At 46.7% G+C, this 10,389-nt stretch overlaps 1 pseudogene; it reads right to left on the bottom strand.

Annotated features, from left to right (window-relative positions):
- Positions 1 to 7,327: 7,327 nt before the first annotated feature.
- On the bottom strand, positions 7,328 to 8,975 carry LOC142454535 (transcription factor Dp-1-like; annotated as a pseudogene).
- Positions 8,976 to 10,389: the final 1,414 nt, after the last annotated feature.

Genomic DNA, 10,389 nt, shown 5'->3' with positions numbered 1-10,389 from the left:
CCACGCAGCTGAGTCCCACTGCTCAGTCCTATGCTCTGTCTTTCAGTCACAAGTTCATCCAGCATGACCATTTCTAGAATGTCAACCCCGGCTGGGGCCTCCCTAGTGGTCAAGTCCCTAACCCTCACTCCTTGTCTCCTGCCACTTCCAGGGAAGGTGTGAGCCAGATCCGTCCCGGCGTATTCATTTAGCGAGTGCTATCCGGGTACACACAGGCTGCTTGCCCACCTAGAGCAATGGTTCTCAATCTTCCTAATGCGCAGCCCTTTAATACGGTTCCTTAGGTTGCGATGACCGCCCCCCCAACCTGGCCATAACATTATTTTCTATGCTACTGTTATGAACCGGGCAACCCATGAAAGGGTCGTTCAACCCCTAAAGGGGTCGCGACCCACAGGTTGAGAACCGCTGGCCAAGAGCCTGATGGACTCACACATTTCCAGAAGTAACTGCAGCAACACAACACGTGGGAAAGGGGCCTAAAAAGGACAAACGGAAAGTATCCTGGTGTGGGGAGGGGGTTTGGCCCAGTTACGAGACCTGGAGGTGCAGTGGTTAAGCTCCTGGCTGCCAAGTTCCCAGTCAGTGGGCCACCCCCCTAGCTGCTCCACAAGAGATGAGGCGATCTATTTCCATAAAGGTCTGGGAAACACCAGGAGGCAGTTCTACTCCGTCCTGTGAGTCTGCGTTCACTTGACTGCCTGCAAGTGGGTGTGACTTGATGACAATCCCTTCTGCAGGACAGACAGACAGACAGACGGAGGCTTTAAAGCATTTGAAAGAACCTCGATGGACAGATACAGGTGCCACCACCCTAGAGTGGAGCTGTTTCACCTTGAGTATCGAAGGGGAGACGAGGATATGTGAACCCCTGACAAGCAGCAGCAGCCTTCCTGAGGATAAGTGGGGGACCGGGAGGAGGCCTTGTGCCCCATGAGTGTGGCTTCCTCATCGGAGAGAATGAGATTGGGGGCGCATCAGGGTGGCCTATGGGGGAATGCTGGGCCTAGAGGGGGGCAGGCAGGCCACACTCACGGAGTACTTATTTGAATCTGACCCTAGGAAGAGCAAGGCAGAGGGAGATTGTCTAATTTCACTGTATTGAAGGGAATCATTAAAACCTCCAACACCTTCTTCCCAGCTTAAACTCGAAACCAAGACCATAACCCGCTGCCATGGAGTCGATCCCAACCCGCAGGGACTCAGTGGGACCGAGTAGGACTGCCTCTGTTCAGACATCGACACCTTCCTGTTCCAGCAGAGCGGCTAGTGTGTGAGAACTACCGACCCTGTGGCTAACAGTTCCATGCATGGCCCACTACGCCATGCGGGCTCCTTAAACAGTGCCCCAGCGAAGATCCTTTTGTTGGTCCATCCATGCCCTCTGCCCTTTCACGAGGCAGGTGACAGACTGTTTAAGTCTGTGAACATACAGGATCGCACAGCGCTCCCACTTCAACCCCTCGGTCCTTACAGAAAGGGGGGCAGAGCCCGGGTCCATCCACCTCATTAGGGGAAGCTCAGCCCTGGGCCTCGGCTCTCCAGAGTCTACTCTGGTCCTCTTCCTGCACAGAATTCCTTTCTCCTCATCCTGCACGGAATTCCTTTCATGCTGAAGGCAGGAGAAATAATGAACGTGCATTAGGTGGCTGTCTGTAGACACTTTTCCCCACCCCGTCCAAACTCCAGAGCATCTCCAAGTGCCCAGGGCTCCAGTGCTGAGGGTAATGGGTGACATCCGGTGCACAGGCATGTCTTTTGCTGCTGCTGATAATCAAGTAAAAACTTACTTCAATCCACAAGTAGCTGCCGAAGCAGAAGAACAAACAGAAGCATTCTTGCGGTAATGACTATGTGATCTCAAGATAGCCAGTGGGCCGAGACACCTTCATCCCGGCACATCCAGGTGCAGGACATAGCTCAGTGGGGGATGCTGAGAATGCAGCAAGAAGCACCGAGAGAAGTAAAGGCGGATTGTCCGAGCCTGAGATTAGCCCAGAGGTGTCTGACAGGCTACATCTGACTTTGGCATTGGTTGGGCTCTGCCATGGGTGGCTTGGGAATTTGAGTGCAATGTAGGGAATTCTACAAGGACATTCTGTGGGAGATGATGGTGCTCCACAGAGAAGCTCCCCCACAGGAGTGAGGAGACGGAGGCCCAGAGTAGACAGTGGTATGCCCCGTCTCCTTGGAGGGTGATGACACAGGAATGAGAAGCCAGGACCATCGTCTCCAAGCTTGGACTCCTTCAACCACAGCACACACCACGCCCACCTCTAGCTGCGGTGTGAGGGGGAGAAATGGGAGGTGAGTCTGAGGTGAGCAAATGTGTGACGATAGGTCCTGGCTCAGCAAGCAATGGGGAGATGGCAGGGACTTCAGACAAGAGCAGACAATTGCTTAGAGATGCTCTGAGCTGGGTCTGCAGAGGAGTCTGGGGACCAGCCAGTGTCAGCCTTTGGGTGAGCGGAGTGGAAACGCCTAGAGAGAACTTGAAGGAACTGCTGGGTATCAGGGTCTTGGCACAGGCCCGGGGCTCTGATCTCGACTCCAGCATTTCTTACTTGGGTGGCCATGAGCAGGTCACTTAAGCTCTCTGATCTTCTGTTCTTCGCTGTAGAAAAATCTAATCATACGTTACCAGTTGCTGCCAGGATTAGAACAGCCGTCTGCAAAGTCCTGGACATTTGATCATACACTGTAATAAAGAGCTATTAATACTCTTTCAGCTGCCGGGCACCGCATTTCCTGCTGAATAGTCTCTGCATCAGCCACCCTGTTCACGGCGGGGCGGGGGGGGGGGGGGTGTAATACTACAAACCCGCCTAACATTACAGAGCAGAGGAACACCTCCCAAAGATTTGCGATGGGTCTCTAGGGCGGGGGAGATGCCCTGGAGATAAGGAAATCTGTAGCCATCCGATCTGGCATGCTCTACGTCTTACAGGGCCTCAGGAGGAGCTGCCCATGGCGACAGCTGGTCCCTCGACGCTCCCTCTCGCAGGAGCTTGTAGCTGTGTCATGAGCCATTTGTAATAAAAGGGAAGTGTTTTGATTTCTCTGGGAAGCCGGATTTTCTCCCCAATCCTTGCTGCTTTCATCCTTGGACATGAAACAGCCTATTCTAATCTCACATGGAGGGCCAGCAGTTCTAAGGAGCCCATGAAACCTGATCGCCAGCTCATGGCCCAGGAGGCAGCTTTGATGGGTGGGAAGGCGCGCATCATCCTCAGCTTGGTGCTAATAGCCCTATGCATTATTGAAAAGCCCCGTTTGTCTTCTGCAGACACAGACACTGGGTCGGGGGAAAGATGCAGATTGCAGGCTGGAGTGTCAGCTGCTTACCAAACTCGTCAATATGACAGCAATTTGTAATCCTTCAGAGCCACCAAAAATAGGCACCTAACAAACAGTGCCACTGACAGCAGAGGGGGCAGCTGATGGGGACCAAGCCAACAGTGAAACCACCACTTTCCGAGTCTCTCCGTTGCCATTCCCCTGATCCAAATGAGGAGTGAACAGCTGCCTTGGGAAATGTACAATCCGGAGTGGCGTCCGCACCGTGGACTCCAGTGGTAGGTGTGGCCTCACCGCATTCTCTGATCCTCAGCCTCCACTGAGGACAAGGCAAGCATTGGGCCTTTGTTATCTCTGAGAATTTGCCAGAAATGTTGAGGAGTGGGAGCAGGCTTCTTGTCGTGAAATGGTTGCACTAGATCCTCTGATCCAACCCTCTGTTACTTCTTGAGGAATTGTTATTTGATTATGTAGAGTGTGTCCGGCAGAGTGAGGCATGGAAAATATGTTGTGATTGTGGTGAGGTGCCGTCTGATTGGTTCCATCACATGGTGACCTCCATGTACGGCTGAATGAAAGATGGCCCTAATCCTGCACCGGCCTGGCCGTTGCTGCTGTGTTAAAGCCCAGTACAGCAGAGGCTGCGTCCATCCATCTCATTAGGAACGCCTCTTGTTTGCTGACACGCTACCAGGCACGATGGCCTTTTCCAGGGCCTGCTGCCCCCTGGATAACCTGTACAAAATACTTGAGACAAAGATTCACCGTCCGTGTTTCTAAAGAGCATTTTGGCTGTGTTTTTCCAAGACAAGATTTGTTGTTTCCTTTTCTAACCATTCAAAGTGTATTCGAGTGTCTTCACCAAGACAGTAATTCCAATGCCTCCATCCTTCTTTGGTGTAGCTTATTGATTGTTCAACTTTCACGAGCATGAGAGATTTTTGAAAGAGCCTGGTTTGGATCAGGTGTATCTTGGTCCTCAAGGTGACGTCTTTGATTGTTAATGCTTTTTTTAGAGAGGTTTGTGCTAGTTCAGATAGACTAGAGAAACCAATTCACTGACACTCATACATGTGTAAGAGAGAACTTTATATCAAAAAATAATTGTATATTAAGAAAACACCCAGCCCAGTCTAGCTCAAGTCCCTAAGTCTGATATTAGCCCAAATGTCTGATATGAGTCTATAAATTTCTCTTCGGGCTCACGCAACACATACAATGATACCGAATGAAAAATCACAGGTCAGTGAGTAGAAAATCTTGTGTATCCAGTGGTGGGGGAAGCATCTCAGCACTGGTGTGAGTCTCCATATGGCTCCTCCGGATCCAGGGCTCTCAAGCTCCAGTATCTCTTTGTTCTGTATGAACAACTGCTGCTTGGCACAAGTACGGGTTCTGCACGAGCACAAGTGTTCTGGAATTCCCATTTGTTACAGGTTATCCATAGTCCGCTGTGATTGACAGTCAAATGCCTTTTCAAAGTCAGTGAAGCACAAGTAAACACCTTTCTGATATTCTCTGCAGTCTGCTTTGAGGTAAGAGCCGTCTGATATCAGCAATAGTTATCCCTTGTGCTGGATCCTCTTGGGAATTCAGCTCTAATTTCTGGCTGCTTTCTGTTGATGCACCGCTGCAAACAGACTTGAGTTGTCTTCAGCAAAATTTTGTTTACATGTGGTATGAATGATACGGTTCAATAATACTTCATTCTGTTGGTTCGCCTTTGGAATGGGCACCACTGTGGATCTTGTCAAGATGAGCTAGGAAGCTGCCTTCTAACTTTCTTGGCACAGATACCCGAGCATCTCCATTGCACCCATTGGTGGAAACATTTCTACTGGTATTCACGAACACCTTCAGTGTTCAATAACTCGGCTGCTTCCTTCCATTATTCTTGATCATATGCTGCCTCTTGAAATGATTGAATGCTGACCAATTCTTTGGGTAGAATGACATTATGTATTTTTTCCATCTTCTTTTGATGCCTCCTGTCTTGTTCAATATTTTTCCCAGAGAATTTTTTTCAAAATTATAGCTCAAAGTTTGAATTTTTTTCTTTAACCCAACTTGAGATATACTGAAGGTGTTCTTCCCCTCCCCCCCCCAGCCTTCTAATTCCATGTGTTTGCTTTTTTTATATGCCCATACATGTTTTATTAGTTAAAAACTAACAGTGCCAAGTTGAACAAGTCAAGCAATTAAAGTCTCTTTGTATCTCATAAAATATTTCAGGAAAGTTTATTTGTGCTCCAATGAAAAGACTGTTCATTTAGAACAGGCAGATAACAGCAACTGAGCAGTTAATGTCTTTGTGAATAAAATTTTAAGATACGTCTGCCTTTCCCAAATTTCTTGTTCTTTTATAAAAAAAGAACTGTTAAAAAGAGTTGGCAGGTCTTGAGTTTTGAAAAACTGTTAAACACTCTCTATATTTAATTTCAAATTTATAATAGATTACAGGAAGATGCTTATGAAACAAATTTGCTTCAGTGCATGCCTTTAAATGATAGATTTAGAAGTGTATTAGTCTGGGTAGACTAGAGAAACAAATCCATGAACACACATATGTGTATAAGGAAGAGGTTTAAATACAAGAGGAATTGAACATTGAGAAAGCATCCCAACCCAGTCCAGTCCAAGTCATTAAGTCCGATACTAGCCCATATGTCCGATACCAATCTATAAAGTCCTCTTCAGACTCACAAAACACATGCAATGAAGCCAAATTCAGGACGATCACATGCCAGTGGGTAGAAAATCTTTGGATCCAGTGGCGTGGTAAGTATCTCAGCACTGGCAGGGGTCTCTACGTGGCTTCTCCAGCTTCAGAGGTCTGGCTGCATCAGGGTAGGTCCATGTGGCTTCTCCAGTTCAGGGGACAAGGGTAGTTCCATAGTTCCATGTGTCTTGTCAGCTGCAATATCTCTCAGGGAGTGGCAGAGAGAGAGAGAGAGAGAGAGAGAGAGAGAGAGAGAGAGAGAGAGAGAGAGAGAGAGAGAGAGTTGTCTCCCACCTCCAAGGAGGAAGTACCAGATTTCCCAGCATTCTCAGGAGAGGGCCATACCCACACAGAGGCCTCATTGGATATGATCTGATTGACAAGCTAGCCTCCACCCCTATACTCTTAATCCTCAAATTGACAAAATATATGACTACCCCATAGAAGTATGCAAACAACTATATGATACAAAGTTTCCAAACTCTACCTGTAAGAAATCAGGCCATTTTTACCACAAGCAATAATCCATTCCAAGCCTTCCAGAGAGTTTATATAGCCGCACCGGCATAGCAGTATGCTTTGCCAAAACCAAACCAAACCCGAGCACATCAAACCAACACACTTTGCAACCTGTATTGGGCAACACAGACCCAAAAGAAGTGGGTGGGGGAGATACAAACGTAATGGAATTGCACATCAATATAATTTAAGGGGGGAAAGCCACAATAAAAGTAGCGGTGCTTAATGTTAGGGGGGAGGAACCCAAAAGACAAAATAAAAGTCGAGCTTTCCTACGCTGCTTCCTTCTTCTTTGGATTCTGCATGATTTAACAAAATAAAAATGCCTGATGTCATCTCGCTATACATCCAGTCGGCAGTACCACTCAAACTGCACTGCAAATCAATAGCCATTCTGCGTATCATGTTCCGCAAGAGGATAGTGTGTTATTGGTGTGGCTGGAGTACAAGGTCTTTGGCAAACTCATCAAGAATTGTTAAGGGGCAAAAAAAATTTTTTAAAGCCTAAATTTAAAAAGATTTTTTTAAAAGTTTTTTGTCTTAACAGAAATATGGTAACACCAAATCCCTAAAAAGTAAATAAAGATTCAGCATCAGCACACTGGTATCAAAACATACATCCACACCACATTTTAAAAAATCCTACGACAAACATTCTTTGCTTGCTTATTGGAGGCGCCTATCTAAATCCAACAGCTTACCAGCATCTTCTTGGGGGTGGGGGAGGAAGCCAAAAAGGAAACTGGTGGTGGGGGGACATTTTTTTAAAAGTCCCTCTTCCCTAAACAATTTTCTTTCTCCTGCAGCAGAATTTGCAGGGGAGGAGGCAGAAATCTACAGAAACAACAAAACCGGTCTTATTATTTTCACTTGAAGTCATCATCGGCTTCTTCCCTAACGCGAGACACTGGTGCCTCCACCCTGGAGCCGCTGTCCCGAGACCTGGTGGAGCTGGTGGCCGACGTCCTATCTGCCCCATTGGTCAGGTTGCTGGCTGAAAGCCGGGTGCCAATGGAAACTGAACCTGATGATGTGGCAAATACACTGCCGATAGCTCGCTGAGCCATTTCTGTTACAGAAGGTTGCAGAGATGCGGCTACCAAACTTCTCGCCATTTCCAGGCCTGCGGCTGAAGTTTTCTGATTCCTGCCCACAAATCATTCCAATCCACTTCCATATTGTGCTAGTTAAGGTTTATTGTGCCAGCTTGGCTGATAAACACATGTGGGATTCATTGAAGGGCAGAGAGAACCTCTCGGTGAACCTCACCTTTCTTCTTCTTGGGTCTCTTGCTCTCTGATGGTCGGACCAGGGTGCAGCTGCCTTAGCCAGTTCCCTGCTTCAGCTGGCAAGCCTCACTTCCTGCCAGACATCCCTGAGGAGAAGCCACATGGACCTACCCCGATGTAGCCCTGGGTACTGGAGCAGCCGCTTGGAGACCTCTGCCAGCGCTGAGATGCTTACATAGTTCACTGACTCGGCTTTCTTTCTGTATTCAGCGTCAATTGCGAATGTTTTGCGAGTTTGAGGAGGACTTTGTAGATTGATGTCTGACATATGGGTTAATGTTGTATTTAGGGGTTGGGATGCTTTCTTAATGTACACTTACCTTTTACATAAAACTCTCTTATATACATGAGTTTCTGTGGATTTGTTTCTCTAGTCTACCCAGACTAACACGCATACTTCTATATCATCCTGGATTTCAAATGTGTTGTCAAAATTAAACACACTCAAATTGGTCGTACGAAATACTGTGGTCAGTCGGTCACAGGCTTCTTGCTGGGGCTCCACCTGGTGAACGGTAGGTGGAGGACGGAGTTGGAGGGAGGCAGCCTGTTGGCCTCTGCTCTGCCTGACGGTTTCTCTGCACCAGGTGCTTGAAGGCAATTGCTATGGAATAAGTTCTTGAAGTTGAGATGGCTTCTGTTTCAGTCTTTCTCGTGTTCTCTGTCTCTCTGCCTCTAACCTGTGACATTCCTGAGGCGAGTTAGTAGGCAGGTCGAGCCACTTGATTTCCTGCTTCTCCTTGGAGAGAATGCCCATGGCTATTAAGATAGTCAGGGCCTCGTAGACTTGTCATTGTATATTCTTCTGGTCATAAACGGATTCACTTGGTAGCACGTGGTTATCAGCAGCACTGAACTCCATGACCGGTTCGCCTATTAGCTCATTGTAGGAAGTTGTTCCTTTCCTCTGTGCCTTCTTACAAACCTTCATGTAAAAATGCCTCCGCCCCTGGTTGTCCTTCTCCTTTCCGGTCATGTGTCCACTTGCTGTACAACGTTGACACTGGACTGTCCAAAGGTTTTGGGCAGGGGTTGCTTCTCTCAGTACATTTAGTCTAGAAGGATGAACTACTCCTAATGGTACTAAGATTCTGGTCTATAAAGACCTTTAGTCTTCCATTGGCTTCACTTAGGCCAGCATCTTTTGCCATGTTACCAGATCCGTGAAACTGATTCTATAACTGTTCGCCTTCCAGGGAAGAAACAATGATTTTTACTTTGTACTTGGGTGTCAAGCAGGTGTGCCGTGCTGGCAATGCGGTGACAGGTGCCAGCGGTCCCACAGAGACTGGCCCAGGTCTTTGCACATTTCATTAGCATACTTGACTTTGGCTTCTTGGGCTGCCCTTTGAATTTTTTTATTTGGCTACTTTACTTTTCCATTTCTTCCACTCACTTTAGCTACTGTAAATCCAAGAGAAAAGTTCAGACTCTTCTGTCATCCATTTTCTTTCTTGTCTTTTTAATAAGCATTTAGTTTCTCCGTGTATGATGCCCTTGATATCACTGCACATCCTATTTGGTCTTCACTTACAGTGTTCAGTGCATCAAATCCCTCCTTGAGCTGATCTCTAGTTGCAATTGGGATGGACCCAAGGTCAGACTTTGACCTTTTGTGGATTTGCTCACATTTTCTTCAGCTTCAATTTGAATTTGCAAAGGAGCAAGTGATGATCTGGTTTTGCAGTTTGCCCCACAGGCTTATTCTGATTGACGATACTGGGTTTCTCATCATCTTTTCCCACAGATGTAATCAAAAGAATTCCAGTGCATTCTGTCTGAGGAGGCCCATGCGTATAGTTTCCATTTAGTCAAAAGGAGGATATTTGTCATGACTCAGCGGTTGCTTTTGGAATATTTTTCATCATGCTTATCTCCAGCATAATTTCTATCCACCTGTTTCCCCCTTAATCTTCTTCTCAGTATCGTTTTCCAACTTTCACATTCTAATCACCAGTCATGATCAAAACATTTTGATTGCACATTTGATCAGTTTCAGATGCCTTAGCTAATAAAAAATCTTCAGTTGTCATCTTTGGCATTAGTGGTTGGTGCGCTGACTTGAATGATGGTTGTATTCATGAGTGTTCTTTGTAGGCATAGGGATATCATCTTTTCACTCCTATTGCACTTCACCATAGACCTTGAAAGGCGCTTGTTGACAATAAGGATGGCACCACACCCTTGAAACTGTCATTCTCCGTGGAGGCAAAGCACTAAAGGTGTGTGGCAGAGCAAGGGGGGGAGCACAGCAGGGAGCTCCCGAGGGAGTGCAAAGGATAGACTCAGGGGCCAGAGCGTGGCACCCCATTTTGACTTGACTGGAGAACATGCCTAGATGTTAAAAATCAGGCTTGATCTATTTACAGGTTTTTCTTTCTTTTTTAAATTAAAATTTTCTTTTAAAAATTAATTTATTCTTTATGTGTCAAAAAAAAGAGAAATTGTCATTCTCTCCTGGTAGAGTAAACCATATGGTCGTCTGATTAAAAATAGTACATTTCAAAACCGATCCATTTCAGCTCACTAATGCCTGGGATGTTCATCTTTATGTGTTCCATGTCA

This window comes from Tenrec ecaudatus, chromosome 8, assembly GCF_050624435.1.
Source record: "Tenrec ecaudatus isolate mTenEca1 chromosome 8, mTenEca1.hap1, whole genome shotgun sequence".
Taxonomy (NCBI): domain Eukaryota; kingdom Metazoa; phylum Chordata; class Mammalia; order Afrosoricida; family Tenrecidae; genus Tenrec; species Tenrec ecaudatus.
This window is presented reverse-complemented; position numbering and strand designations above follow the sequence as displayed.